The sequence below is a fragment of the Ovis aries genome, chromosome 1 (genome assembly GCF_016772045.2).
Source record: "Ovis aries strain OAR_USU_Benz2616 breed Rambouillet chromosome 1, ARS-UI_Ramb_v3.0, whole genome shotgun sequence".
In the NCBI taxonomy this organism is placed as follows: domain Eukaryota; kingdom Metazoa; phylum Chordata; class Mammalia; order Artiodactyla; family Bovidae; genus Ovis; species Ovis aries.
This window is the reverse complement of record NC_056054.1, coordinates 191,691,241-191,707,204: the sequence shown is the minus strand read 5'-3', so window position 1 is coordinate 191,707,204 and position 15,964 is coordinate 191,691,241. Positions and strand designations below refer to the sequence as shown.

Below are 15,964 nucleotides of genomic sequence, written 5' to 3'. Positions count from 1 at the left end.
TTGTAGAAGGTGCTACTTGTTGATTGCATCGCTTAGTGTTTTTTAAAAATATATGTAATAGAAGAAGCTTGAGACAGTCTTAACTTACCAGACACTGTATTTACCTGATAACCTGATAGTCACTCCCACCCTTTGTATACATATACACTGTGTCGTAGCGGAAGAGATTTCAGAAAGATACTTAAATGGAAATAAGTTGGGAATGGTGAGGGATAGCCTTTTTTTGGCGGCACTAGTCTTAGTTGCAGCACAAGGGATCGTCAGTCTTCCTTGTAATATGTAGGATCTTTAGTTTTGGCTTTTGTGATCTTGTGCCCTGATCCAGCCCCCTGCATTGGGAGTGTGAAGTCTTAGCCACTGGACCACCAGGGAAGTCCCAGGGAGAGCCTTGTTTAGCTAAAAAATGGCTGTTTCTAGAATATTATATGTTTACTAGGCTTACATTCTCGGAGAAGGCAATGGCACCCCACTCCAGTACTCTTGCCTGGAAAATTCCATGGACGAAGGGCCTGGTGGGCTGCAGTCTATGGAGTCACTAAGAGTTGGACACCACTGAGCGACTTCCCTTTCACTTTTCACTTCCACACATTGGAGAAGGAAATGGCAACCCACTCCAGTGTTCTTGCCTGGAGAATCCCAGGGACAGGGAAGCCTGGTGGGCTGCCGTCTATGGGGTCGCACAGAGTCAGACATGACTGAAGCGACTTAGCTGCAGCAGCAGGCTTACATTCTATATAACTAAAAGAAACTACTTAAGAATTTGTTCCTAGAACAGAATATACTGCTTAAAGGTTACTCATCACCAAAGGGAAGACGTTTAGGCTTGGGGACTGCAGCTCTGCCTCTGGGGTTATTTGTGTTTGCTGAATGAAATGATTCTTTTTGATTTGAGCTGCTTTGTAAATTCCTTTTGGAAACCAATATAATGGCCTAATTGATTAAGAAAGAACATTATTCCTTCCTCAGCCTATGATGTCTTCTCTCATAAACAGGTGAGGTTTTATTTTTCTTGGGGATCTCTTTGGATATGTGACTCCATCTATGGGGTCACACAGAGTTGGGCATGACTGAAGTGACTTAGCAAGCAAGCAAGGAGAATCTAGTCAGAGCCTTGGATTCCTGGTGACTTTATCTGATGTTAGCACTGACTTACTCTGTGACTATGGGAAGAATTATTGCTTTCTCTTGCTTTAGATTTCCTTACTGTGGCAGAGAAAGCTGTTTTTCTGGTTAAATAGGCTTTAATAATCTGAAAAATATGCATACTAACCACATTTAGTATACAATCTCATGGAGTTTGTTAACCATCTGCCCTCATTCATGATTTTCCTGTGGAGCTACCTAATCTGTAGGTTAGACATTATTCCCCTTGGGAGATGAATAGCCTCTTCATGTTATAAACTCTGATTAATTTATGAAATATTCATAGAAAAAGCAAGCATAATAATGATGGATAAGGACAAAATATCTAATAATAATTGTAATTTTCTTATGTTTTTCTTTCACAGTATTTGCATAACTCTCATCTGAAGCCAGATATTCTGACTTTCCTAATAGAGATAATTCCTCCTACTAAATCAAACAGAAGTTCTTACACTAACATTTATGTTCTCCTGAAATAGATTAGAAAGAATAAATTTTTCTAAAAGTCATGATTTAGGGGGAGTTTTTTCAGTTAGTGAAATCCTAAAGTCAGGCTACTTCCCAGTCATCACTGGAATGTGAGAGCTCCTTTTTTATTCAAGATTGTGGCTGATTCTACATCTTTTACTTATGTCTACATAAGTCACATTAGAAAATAATAGGAAGAAGAGAGTGAGAACAGGGCTCAACTTTCTTGCTTATCTGCTAGAGAGTAACTTCTAGCACTTTCTCTTTCCTAAGCTTAAACCTTTCTGTTTCTAGTCCTAAACTTCTCTTTTCACAATATTCCTGTCAAATGGGTACCTGAACACATGTATAACGTATGATTTGTTAATTGTTTATGAATGGTTTGTGACAAAATTTAAATCCTCCCTTCCTCTATAATCAGTAAATTCAGGGAATATACATTTTTACATACTTTATTTTGCAGTATATGCCAGGGCACCATTCTAGAAGGGGGGGAAAAAAAAAGCAACAGTGAGTCTCTAGTATATATTTGACACTGTGTTAGGTTTGTTTACATACTTTATTAATATAAAAAAGTTAATTTCCTGTATTTTCCTGTTTGCATATCACATAAGTAGATAGATATTTAGCAGGATTGGAGGGAGATTTGTTTGTTTTTCTGCCTTTTTTTCCTCCCTTTCTGTTGGTAACTCTCTTGTTGAAAGTTTAGTTTGAAGCTTTCTGCATTTGGACTAGAATGTCTGTCAGGGGAACCCATGGATTTGCTAGGCTGTTATATCATATTCACAACTATTTGCAAACCAGTTTGAAGTGAAGGCTGCTAAAAATAGTGATTTATAATCTTTGCTCTATATTAGAGAACAGAATGAGTGTATGGCACTTAATAGAAACTGGGTGATTCTGGTTTGTTTTTTTGGCCCCTAGTCTTAATCTTTTTTGTTCCATGGAACACTTTGGCATTATGGTGAAACCTTGTGGATTCCTTTTTTTGATTAATGTTTGTATATGCAAAAAAGTACATAAATTATAAAGAAAACAAATTGTGTTGATATGTAGTTATCAAAATATCTTTAAATGTGTGAAATAGCACATGTAGTTTTTATTAACATAGTAAATAAAGCTTTCTGTCTATCAGTGGGTCTTATAATTATAACTTTTAAATGATCATGTGTTTAAATTATTTCAAGATATTTGTAACAAGTGTAATATATGAAAATATCTATGATTTCTACTGGTGATAAAGTCTATTTTACTAAGTCTGCTATTAGTGTTGTGGCTTACATTCATAATTGAAGGATGGTGGATTTGCCAGAGGCTGGTGAAAATAAAGTGGAGAAGGCAATGGCAGCCCACGCCAGTACTCTTGCCTGGAAAATCCCATGGACGGAGGAGTCTGGTGGGCTGCAGTCCATGGGGTCGCTAAGAGTCGGACACGACTGAGCATCTTCACTTTCACTTTTACTTCCATGCATTGGAGAAGGAAATGGCAACCCACTCCAGTGTTCTTGCCTGGAGAATCCCAGGGACGGGGGAGCCTGGTGGGCTGCCGTCTATGGGGTCACACAGAGTCGGACATGACTGAAGTGACTTAGCAGCAGCAGCAGCAGCAGTGAAAATGAAGATACACTTTTTTTAGTCTAAATCCCAGATTCCCTGAATCTGTCATAGACCCTGCCTTAGAGATATAACCCAGTCTAGGGAGAACAAAATCTAAACACAGAGTTTACACACTGATTCTTCCAGTGGGATAGTGGCAGAGCACATTATTCAACTGTAAGAACTGTAACAAGTTTCTGGTTTTTAGGATAATCTCTGTCCTGAAATCCAACCCTCAGTGGTCAGGCCCAAGCACAAGCTTTATTTTGGTCCATGACTAACCCAGAGTCTGACACAGAGTAAGTGCCCACTCAGTGTTTGTTGAATAAGTGTTTCTCTGGAGAAATTAGAGGGAAGAGATCAAGTTCAAAGCTTAGATCTTAGATGTGGCCATTTACTGATCCTAAATATTGAGGAGTAACATTGAGCCCTGACTTAAAAATCGGTCCGTGCAGATAATGTTGTGAAATCACCTTTACATTTAGAATTTCCCAAAGCAGGCATTCTTTTGACTTATTCTATATGGTGTAGTGATATATATTGGTTAGTGACATTGTTACTGTTGTAGTTGCTAAGTGATATCTAGCTCTTTGCAATCCCATGGACTTTTTAGCATGCCAGGCTCCTTTGTCTTTCACTGTCTCCTGGAGTTTCCTCAAATTTATGACTGTTGAGTCAGTGATGCTATCTAACCATCTCATCCACTATTGCCCCCTTCTGCCCCTGCCTTCAGTCTTTCCCAGTATCAGGGTCTTTTCCAGTGAGTCAGCTCCTCATGTCAGGTGGCCAAAGTATTGGAGCTTCAGCTTCATCATCAGTCCTTCCAATGACTATTCAGGGTTGATTTCCTTTAGGATTGACTGGTTTGATCTCCCTGCAGTCTAAAGGGATTCCCAAGAGTCTTCTCCAGCACCACAATTCAAAAGCATGCATTTTTCAATGCTCAGCCTTCTTTATGATCCAGTTCTCACATCCGTACAGGATTACTGGAAAAACCATAGCTTTGACTAGACAGACCTTTTTGACAAAGTGATGTCTCTGTCAATACTTTTAATACTTTAAGTTAGCTTTTCTTCCGAGGAGCATGCATCTGTTAATTTTATGGTTAGTGACATAAATTGCAGTAATCCTGCATCAGAAAGTTGTGGTACATGAGGACTTCCCTGGCTAAGACTCCAAGCTCCCTAATTCAGGGGTCCCAGGTTTGATCCCTGATCAGGGAACTAGATCCCACATGCTGCAACTAAGATCTGGTGCAGCCAAATAAATAGTTGTGTTTTGTTTTGTTTTGTTTTTTTAAGAAAGTTATGGTACAGTTTCTTGAAAAATTCTATTTCTAGCATGGTCCTCCACATTAGAACTGTTCACATAATCTAGGTAGAGTTTGCTACCAAATTATTAATAAAACTGATTCTTGTTTTCATTTAGAATAGAGTTGGCAGATTTCTTAGGTAAAGGGCCTAATAGTAAATATTCAGCTCTGTGGGTCATACGGTTTCTGTTGCAACTATTCAACTCTGCAGTTGTAGCACAAAAATGGCCATAGGCAGTACATAAGTGAATGAGCATGGCTGTGTTTCAGTAAAACTTTAATTATAAAAACAGACTGTGGGCCATTTTTGACTTGTAAGCTGTAGTTTGCTGACCCTTGCTATAGGAATTCTGCTAGTTCTTGAATCCAGCCCTTCCTCCCACTGTGGGCTAGATATATCCTCCCTCAAGCTTCAAAGGTCTTTACACAAAGGGTGATGTGGCTGCACTGTTATCTGTGGGAAGGCCTGAATGTACAGCAGATGACATGATTAATGCCAGCAGCATTTGATTCACTTTAACCTAGAAGTTCATAGAGCTTGCCTCTTAGAGCACTACTTTATTAAATTCCACAGTCGTAGAAGCAGATAAAGATAACAAATATGAAGTATGCTTACTCATTTAGCTTTGGAACTGGGCATTGGTATGCCAGTAGAAAATTGCTGTCATTGTTCAGTCACTCAGTTGCGTCTGACTCTGTGACCGCAGGGGCTGCAGTGTGCCAGCCTTCCCTGTCCTTCGCTATTTCCCAGAGTTTGCTCAAACTCATGTCCATTAAGTCGATGATGCCATCCAACCATCTAATCCTGAGTATAGGGTTGTATTGAGGGAAGATATTGTAGGACCATGGATGAGGGGAAGCAGGAATAGAAGGCAAAGGAAAATTTCTTGTCTTTTTTTTTTTTTTTTAACTCAGATAATTCCTATAGTACCCAGTCAAATTTGAGTTAGATTTTTGAAATTTGATGAGTATATATGATTGCAGCTTCTACTATTTAGGTTGTTGCATAGCTTAAGAAGCAGTGTCCATCTCTTCTTTCACCCTGGGATGCTTAGTAAATCTACCAGCAGTAAGGAAGTAGAATAGAAGGGGATTGAGTAGGAGTTTCTAAAACTGCACTTCCAGGAGACTTTCATCTTTAAAACACTAGCACATGCACACCAGCATGCAGATATTGTCTCCTTCAAGACATTCATGTTGGAAAAACACTTGATTAGATTTATCCTCCATGTCTCTGTCCTGGCACCCCTTCCCGCTGACACACATTTCCACTTCTTTTGTGTGCTTCCTTAATAGCAGAGTTGATCTGTCCAAGCAGGCATCTACTGAAACACTGAAGAACAAGGCTAGCAGTGTGTACTGGGAGGTGAGTCAGCAGAAATGGAGCCAGATTTTGTGAATCTGGGTAAAAATCACAGGAGCATATACTACATTCTGTATCTTGAAAGCAGTTTGGAGACACTGAGGCACTTACTAGCCATGGTGGTGGTAGTGTGGGTATTTATGTCCATATTTAGATTCTGTGTTTGAATGGGGAATTTGAGTGACTAAGATGAAGTGACTTATCTAGGGACTGAATATGTAGCAGTGTTGGAAAAATTACAAATGCTGCATTTTAAATGCCAGCTCTATTTTCCTCTTTTTTGTTACAGCTTCTTTTGACATAGAAACTTTTGGGAAGGATAAACAGCTAAGGAAATAGGTTTTGGCCTATTTCCTACCCTGATGGGCTCAAGAGGGAGGCACTGTATTTTGTCTCCAGCTGTTTTCATTCTGACTCAGCTTAATTAATATGGGTGCTGTGGCTGGAAGCCAGGGCCTGTCTGCAAATTATTAGGCAATCTCCTGCTCCCCATCCTCATTTTGCTCTTGTACTGTATTGGCTCTGAGGCGGTGCCATCTTTCCCCAGCTCTACTTCCACTGTCAGGTAGATATTAAGGCAGCCACTATGTGTATTTTCACTCTGGAATGTAGATATTTAAAGTCTCCTCCTTTTCCGGAGACATCACTCATTTTTACTTGAATAGCATTGCTGCTGCTAAGTCACTTCAGTCGTGTCCGACTCTGTGTGACCCCATAGACGGCAGCCCACCAGGCTCTCCTGTCCCTGGGATTCTCCAGGCAAGAACACTGGAGTGGGTTGCCATTTCCTTCTCCAATGCATGGAAGTAAAAGTGAAAGGGAAGTCGCTCGGTCGTGTCTGACTCTTAGCGACCCCATGGACTGCAGCCTACCAGGCTCCTCTGTGGGATTTTCTAGGCAAGAGTACTGGAGTGGGGTGCCATTTGATTACAAAGGGACAGTTATCATAAACAGAAAGTTTGGGAAGTATTGTTCCTCATTATTAGAGATATTCAGTGATTACTGGGCAGTTGTGAGTATAATAAAGGTGGTATAGTTTTAGGTAAAGCTTAGTTTCAGTATAATGAACTGAAAAGCCAGCGTGTATTTGCTACCCTCAGTACACTCTCATCTTCTCGCATACCTTTTCTCGATATATTCTGGCAAATTCGATATGTTCTGGCAGCCGTCTATTGGAACTTTAGGGAAACGGGGGGTAATTTTTTTCATCAGTTTAGGCACTAGTTATTAAATTTTTCTATATACTTTCAAGGTGTGTAAGTTAGTAGATATGAGGAACATGGAGATGATCTAAGAGAGCCAGTGAAAAATGAAAAACATGGCGACCTATAAAGTCAAAGTTTAAAATAGTTTTAGTACTAGTTCTAAAGAGGAAAGGCATGAGAGTTAATCTCTTTGTAATTTCTAAATTCTTTTAGGCTTATTGTTATGGAATGTCTGGGGTCTTGGTGCTTTCTACCTCCTAAAAAAGTGGAAAGATATAGAAGTATTTTACATTATAAAACAAAAAATATTAGCTGTATTTGTTCTAAATCCAAAGGATCTTTAGCCTTCGGTTTGTCTGATGCATAATCTTCAGTTTAAAGTATAGTGTAAAATACAGGATAGGACATAAAAGTCATCTTTGGGAAATAAAAGAACTATATGTAAGCAGATAAGGAAAAATACTTTTGACAGGATGAAAGCTTTATTTTACCATCTTTGATACACTTCTAAATTGACAAGTATTTGACATCTTTCCATCAAAACAAAATACTAAGATGTGTAGTGTTTTTCAGAATTTCAAAGGAGTTTTTTTTTTTTTAATTTATTCGAATAGTTATTGAGCATCTGCTGTGTGCTAGGGCTCATTGCCAGGTATTGGATGCATCAATTATGATTTTGTGGTTCTAAGTGATAAGAAACCCAACCTACCTGAGTTTCAGCAAAAAGGGAAGTTCACTGGATGGCAGAATTAGGCAATTCAGAATCTGGCTTCTCTCCATCATCATCATTGCTTTCTCTGTGTTGTCTACTTTGAGAAAGACTCTTCCTGGTTATAGGATGACCACTAGGTTGTCATAGATGGTTCCTAGAGTTGTGTCTCCAGGTTTAAATTCACAAATCTTTGTCCAAGCATTCCCATCTGACAAGTCCTGGGATTCACGCTGATTGGACTATCTTAGGTCACCTTTCCCACAGACCTCTTCCCCAGTCTATGGCCTGGGAGAGTGATGTGCTAATTGGTTCAAGTTAGGCCTGTGGTATCTGATGGCATGTGGTATGAAGGGTGAAGATCACACAGGTCAAATGATACTGACTCTCCAAATGAAAATGGTCCCTGTCTTGCACAGTGGAAAGACAAACAACATTTGGGAGTTTGTTTTCTAATCTCTCATTTGATCCTTACCATAACTTAGACATTAAGTACGTTTTATTAGAAAGTTCCTTAATCTCATGAAGAATCTCTTAGGGTCAATGCATTCACCTTAACTTAGAGTTAAGGTACAAGGAGGAGCTAAAAAATATTTTTTTGACTAAAGTTTTTTTTTGGGGGGGCGGATAGGCCACACGATTTGTGGGATTTTAGTTCCTTGACCAGGGATCGAACCTGTGCCCCCTGCAGCAGAAGCATGAATCCACTGAACCGCCAGGAAGTGCCTGGGAGCAGCTAGAATTAACTCCCCTTATACGTGATGTGATTCGTGGTCTAGTGAATCCTCTACTGTTCTACTCTAGCCCAAACCAAAACCTAAGTAGTCTGTCAGTGATATGCCCAGTAAGGAGTTCAGTCTTTATGAAAGGTGAAATTAAATTCCTGCCTGGCACAGTGTAGTGCATGGCAAGGGTAGAAGAAGTGTTTTTGTTTAAATTCAGGTATGACTATTTTATACACTAGGTAACATAATGTTGTCATTAAGTGCACAGATCTAGAGCCAGAATGCCTTGGTTCAAATCCTGTTTTTGCCCTGTCCCAGACGTGTCATCTCAGTCAAGTCATTTAACCCAGCTGTGCCTCAATTTCTTCATCTGCAAAATAGAGTTAATAATAGTATCTGCCTCATAAGATTGTTGTTATTTAATATATACAGAATTATTTAATATATACAAAAGGTTTAGGGACTTCCCTAGTGGTCCAGTGGCTTAAACTTCATGCTTCTAGTGGAGGGGCCCAGGTTCGATCCATGGTCAAGGAACTAGATCCCACGTGCTGCAAGAGTGCATATGCCACAACTAAGAGATCCCACATGCTGCAGTGGAGATCAAAGATTCTGTGTACTGCAACGAAATAAATAAAAAATGTTTTAAAATTATATAATGTATGCAAAAGGTTTATAACTTTCTGGCACATAGAAAGTACTCTGTATTAGTTTTGAATACATGCATGCTAAGTCACTTCGGTCATATCCTACTCTTTGTTACCTATGGACTGTATCCCTCCAGGCTCCTCGGTCCAAGGGATTCTCCAAGCAAGAATACTGGAGTGTGTTGCCATTCCCTTCTCCAGGGGATCTTCCCAACCCAGGGATCGAACCCGTGTCTCTTAGGTCTCCTGCATTGGCAGGCGAGTTCTTTACAACTAGCGCCATCTGGGAAGTCCACATTAGCTATAATTTTTATCATCACTGTTATCATAATCTTTGGGACAGTGATAGAGAAATGTGAGTTATGTGGTAGTACACTGAAACAGGTTTATGTCTGAATACTGTAATCATTATTGTAATCATTACAGTCTAATACTATAATCACTAAGAATTCTAAATATATTTCTTATTCTGTTTTCTTAAGATAAACTCTCATGTGTTTTATATTGTCCTAATGTAGAGTATTATGAGTGGATCTCAATGAGGAGAAAGGGTTCTAGTGGTGTGTTACATTGGTATATGGTGACATCTATTCTGATCAGTATTTTCGGTACTAATGTGGATAGAGTCATAAAAACCATGCTTTTCAAGTTTATAGGTTACATAAAATTGTGACTGCAAAATGATACACGGCAGTCACAATTTGAAATTATTTTAACAGATTAGAACAAACATCAATCAAGATGGACTTTTGTAAAGCAATTATCCTTCAATAAAAAAAAATTTTTTAAGATAGACTTTAACAGGATTATGACCCATAAAATGAATAAGTATATTTCTATACATTCTTTGCTTGAATGACCTGGTATGCTAAAATGAAATGCCTCCTAAGGTCACCTAGTCCCTTTTCAGATACTCTCATTTCTCAAAAGTATTTTATTATGTTTAGCTAAAATTTGTGTCTCTGCATCCTCCAACTAGTGATTCATTTTCTATTATCTAGAGTGTCTCAGAGTAAGTGTCTGCCCTATTCAACATGACAGATATTTAGAGATAGGTATTAGGTACCTTCTTGTATAGTAAGTACAGTGTCATATTTTACCATATACTGTAGTGGTTAAGAATATGCAGTCTGCAGCCAGGCTGACTGAATTTGATTCCTAGCACCACTTACTAGTTGTGTGACTTTTATTTTCTGCACCTCAGTTTCAATAGTGATAAAAATAATACATGTATGTCAGAGAGTTGTGAATGTTAAGAGAGTTTTAATATTAAAAAAATATTTTGACATACAGGTGTTCTATAAATACTGACAGTAGTAGTAGTAATAATATTTTTTTCTTCAAACTCTAGAAGAGTTCTTGCTACAACAATGATTCTTTAATGGGGTAGGGATAGAATGGGGAAGATGCAGTGAGCATACCTCATTTTATCATAATTTTACATGAAAAGTACACTTTTCACAGTTGTAATCATGGAGGAAAACTTGACAAAAATCTTTTGACTATAGAGGATACATCAGAAATAGACAAAGGCAGATGATGGCAACTACTACTACTATGAAATAATAATAGTAGCTGATGTTTACAAAGTAATGCTCTAAATTCTCTAAGCCAGGCTTCAGCAATACATGAACTGTGAACTTCCAAATGTTCATGCTGGTTTTAGAAAAGGCATAGGAACCCAGAGATCAAATTGCCAACATCTGCTGGATTATGGAAAAAGCAAGAGAGTTCCAGAAAAACATCTATTTTTGCTGACTGTGTGGATCACAATAAACTGTGGAGAATACTGAAAGAGATGGGAATACCAGACCACCTGACCAGCCTCTTGAGAAACCTATATGCAGGTCAGGAAGCAACAGTTAGAACTGGACTTGGAACAACAGACTGGTCCCAAATAGGAAAAGGAGTACATCAAAGCTGTATATTGTCACCCTGCTTATTTAACTTATGCAGAGTACATCATGAGCAACGCTGGGCTGGATGAAGCACAAACTGGAATCAAGATTGCTGGGAGAAATATCAATAACCTCAGATATGCAGATGACACTACCCTTATGGCAGAAAGTGAAGAAGAACTAAAGAGCCTCTTGATGAAAGTGAAAGAGGAGAGTGAAAAAGTTGTCTTAAAGCTCAACATTCAGAAAACGAAGATCATGGCATCTGGTCCCATCACTTCATGGCAAATGGATGGGGAAACAGTGGAAACAGTGGCTGACTTTATTTTGGGGGGGGCTCCAAAATCACTGCAGATGGTGATTACAGCTATGAAATTAAAAGATGCTTACTCCTTGAAGGAAAGTTATGACCAACCTAGACAGTATATTCAAAAGCAGTGACATTACTTTGCCGACAAAGGTCCGTCTAGTAAAGGCTATGGTTTTTCCAGTGTTCACGTATGGATGAGAGCTGGACTATAAAGAAAGCTGACACCGAAGAATTGATGCTTTTAAACTATGGTGTTAGAGAAGACTCTTGAGAGTCCCTTGGACTGCAAGGAGATCCAACCAATCCATCCTAAAGATCAGTCCTGGGTGTTCATTGGAGGGACTGATGTTGAAGCTGAAACTCCAGTACTTTGGCCACCTGATGCAAAGAACTGACTCGTTGGAAAAGACCCTGATTCTGGGAAAGATTGAGGGCAGGAGGAGAAGGGGACGACAGAGGATGAGATGGCTGGTTGGCATCACTGACTCGATGGACGTGAGTCTGAATGAACTCTGGGAATTGGTGATGGACAGGGAGGCCTGGGGTGCTGCAGTTCATGGGGTCGCAAAGAGTCGGACATGACTGAGCGACTGAACTGAACTGATGTTTACAGGCACATACTGTGTACACAGACATTGAGCTAAGGCTTTACATAGATTATTCCTTTTAAACCTAATTTGTTAGATGATGAAACTAAGACTTGGAGAGATAAAGAATTTTCCAAAATTTTCATGGCTAGTAAGTGGTAGAAATGGACTTCATACTTACATAATATGATTTTAGGGTCTCATCTCTTTTTATCACTGCAGTATGCAAACAGTGTAAGGTTAAAGATTTTTGCTTTTCTCAAAATGGATATGAATAAAAAAACTATTGAGAAATGCTGCCTTAGACATTTGGTTAGAGGTGTTTATATAAGTCAGACAGACAGATTTTATTGAAGAATGTATTTGCTCAACTGAAATACAGGTAAAATATGTTAGTATTACTATTATTTACCAATGGGCTTTATAATGTGTCAATACTAATGCTAATGGTTGCCGTGATTCTTACTTTGTTCATAAATTTTACATTAGCTTTAAATAGCTAGTCAGATATTCTTTCTCCTGCTTCAAGTTCTCTCTCTGATATGTGTGGTTTTTTTAATCTAGTGGAATAGATTCAGTGTCACAGTATGTAGTGACCCCACATATCAGTTTGACTTTAGAATATCTTTAGAACTTCCCTTGTGGTCCATTGGTTATGAATCCGCCTGCCAGTGCAGGGGACATGGGTTCGATCCCTGGTCCAGGAAGATACCGCTGAGCCCACGCGCTCTAGAGCTCTTGCTCTGCAACAAGAGAAGCCACCACAATGAGAAGCCTGCGTACCACAACTAGAGAAAGCCCTTGCACAGCAACAAAAACCCAGCACACACAAAAGGAAACCAAAAAAAGACTGGATGTCTTAAACAAAAGAAATTTTACAAAACTTTGAAATCACAATGGCAGTATTTACCTACTTTGCTTCTTTCTAATATGATGATATCTACCATGTGTTTGGCTGGTTAAGTTGAATCATACAACTTAAACATACAACATGATTCAGTACTTCAAGAATTAAGCAGTTAAAACCAGAGCAGAATTTATGTTATGTATACTTTACCACAATGTAAACAAAACAAATAAACAAAAAGCAAAGCAAAATCAGAGTGGAGAAGGAGAGATGGATTATAAAGTGGTATGAGGAAACGAGAGTGAATGGTATGTTTATCTTAATTTTGATGATTTCACAAGGGTATAATGTTAAAACTCATTAAATTATGCACTTTAAGTATACACTTATTGTATGTCAATTATATGTCATTCAGTAAAGCTGAAAAAATGTAGCCCACGTATCCCCTCTGCCCCTGACCCTTGTACACACGGAGCAAAGACTTCTGAGACGTTCCTATAAAGATGTCTTTGGATGTGTTAAGTATTATTCTATTAAACTTTAAGAAATTTTAACTTGAAGTCATGGAAAGTAACTGGTGAGAATATGGCATGACATTTATCCCCTTGATTTATTATGGCATCCTTAAAACTCTACTTTGTAACATGAAAGAAATGTACAGGTGACTTAAACGCCACCTATTTTTAATGTCAGAAGAGAGAGGAACAGAGAAATAAAGATTTTTTTAATTGCTTAAGTTGAAATCTTGTCAGGAAATCCTAGTAAAACTTTTCTGACAGGAAGGATCTGTACAGCTGGCAAATCAGGCAGCTTTGGAATCAGGCCAATAACCATGTCAGTTCTATTTGATTGGTCCTTGGACCTTGCTACTTTCAGTATCTGACCTTTTTATTTCACAGTTCATTTAGGCTGGTCTGACTTCAGCTTGCAAAAACTTAAGGAACCTGTGCTATGGAAAGAGTGTTCTTAATTGAAGGAAGCAGCAACAGTAATGATGAGACAGTTTCTTTTACTAAAAATTCGTGGATTTCTGGGAGACAGCATTCTGGTTTTCCCACTTAATGGCTGTGTGACCTCTGAATAGGTTGCTTAACCTCCCTGATCCTTAGTTTTCTCGCTTGTATATTGGAACTAAAAATACCTGCTTCTCAGATTATATGGGTTAAATGAGAATAATGTATATAAAGTAACCAGCACAGTGTCTGTCACTGGTAATATTGAAGAAAAATAGTCATTATTATGATTGTTTCTGTTACTATCTTACCTCCTTGCAACACATTTAGATTGCTAACACATACTTCTTAGAATATATGTATCATCTACTGATTCAGAGTTAGGAAGGAGAGAGAATCTATTTTTAGAGATCCCAAAAGACAACCTTTGATGAGGGCCTGTCTGTGTAGAAAATGATTATTGGACATTAAAAAAAATACATTTATTAGGCTTGTATTGGTCTTAGTTGAGGCATGCGGGGTCTTGATTGCAGTCTGTGGGCTTCTCTTGTTGAGGCCCTTGGCCCTAGTAGTTGGCTGCTCCAGCTCAGTTGCCACGTGGCATGTGCAATCTTAGTTCCCCAACCAGGGATCAAACACTCGTCCCCTCCATTGGAAGGCAGATTATTAAGCACTGGACCACCAGGCAAGTCCCCAAGCATGTTTAAAAGTAAACTTTTTACCTTGAAAAAAAAATAAAACTTTCAAAAAAGGAATATTAAAATGAATCCCTTTATGACCCACTCAGTTTCATTTGGGCTTCCTTGGTGGCTCAGCGGTAAAGAATCCACCTGCAGTGCAGGAGATGCAGGAGACATGGGGAAGATCCCTGGGTGGGAAGATCCCCTGGGGCATGGCAGGGGCATGACAGGGGCATGGCAACCCGCTCCAGTATTCTTGCCTGGAGAATCCCATGGACAGAGGAGCCTGGTGGGCTACAGTCCATAGGATTGCAGAGCCAGACACAACTGAAGTGACTGAGCACGCACTCACACAGCTTCATACACTGATGAAATTTTGCCATATTTGCTTTACTTTTTTGTATGTAATATAAGTTTTTTTTTCTTTTTTTGCTAAGGATAAGTTGCAGTGATCAGAGATCATAACCCTTTGTCTCTAGATACTTCAGCATTTAAAAAAAGGACAGTCTTTGGCATAACACTAATTATCAACTTCAGGAAGTTAATTTTAACATTGATACATACTATTATCTGATACAACCCATATTTTAATTTTACTGGTTGTCCTAATAACTATCTTTTATAACGATTTCTCCCCCAGTCTAGAATTATGCATTACATTTAGTTGTCATTTCTTTGGTCTTTTAACTTGGAACAGTCCTTCAGCCTTTCATTGTTTTTCATGATTGACATTTTTTTTGAAGAATACAGGCTTGTTTTGTAGAACGTCTTTTAGTTGAAGTTTGTCTAATTGTTCCTCATAAATACATATAGGTTATGTGTTTTTGGCAGATAATATGACTCCAGTGCCTTGTATCAGGAAGCATTATTGGTGATGTTAATTAGCTTTACTTATTTAGGGAAGAGGTTTTTTTTTTTTTTTCACTTTAAAAGGTAACTTGCTTTACTGGGTAATTAATAAGTCATTGATGGAGAGAGAGTTTGAAACTGTGTAAACTCCTGTTCCCAAACAAAATTTCCCCCGGTGATTTTAGAATCTTAAGGAGCATTTTTATACCATAAATGCGGTTTCCTTACCCTGATTGACGAAGTCTGCTTGAGGAAATAGCTTTTACTGTAAAAATTATAATACCTTGTACACAATACATACTCAATATTATTGACTGCCTGATCTTTGAGCTACTTGACACCATTTGCTGATTATATTTCTTGTAATGGATTTTGTCTGCCTACTCTGAGAATTTAACAGATATTTGCAGCAAAATCTTACTGTTTGCAAATTAGAAACTGTCATTAATTGGACTGATTAGGCATTCTTAGCAGGCCACTCAGATCAGGAAGATGAGAGTAGTAAATCTGAATTCTCTGTATTTGAAAAGAATAATTAATAACAATCATGAAAATCACTTATCATCATCACTGGAAAAACTTATTAAATATATAATTTGCTCCTTCCTTTTTATTTTAATTTGTGATGAAAGGACATTTGAATTTGAATATGTGATGAAAGGAAGTTTCTGG

The 15,964-nt window shown here is 38.4% G+C and overlaps 1 protein-coding gene across 4 annotated transcripts in view; it reads left to right on the top strand.

Moving 5' to 3' along the window:
* Positions 1–15,964, top strand: part of PCYT1A (phosphate cytidylyltransferase 1A, choline) — a 48,108-nt gene that overhangs the window by 2,244 nt on the left and 29,900 nt on the right. The window contains exon 2 of one of the 4 annotated variants that reach the window (XM_060419162.1): positions 9,306–9,426. The exons of the other annotated variants lie outside the window; for them this stretch is intronic. The gene's annotated coding sequence lies outside the window, so the exon portion shown is untranslated. The remainder of the gene's footprint in view (positions 1–9,305; positions 9,427–15,964) is intronic. 4 annotated transcript variants of the gene reach the window in all.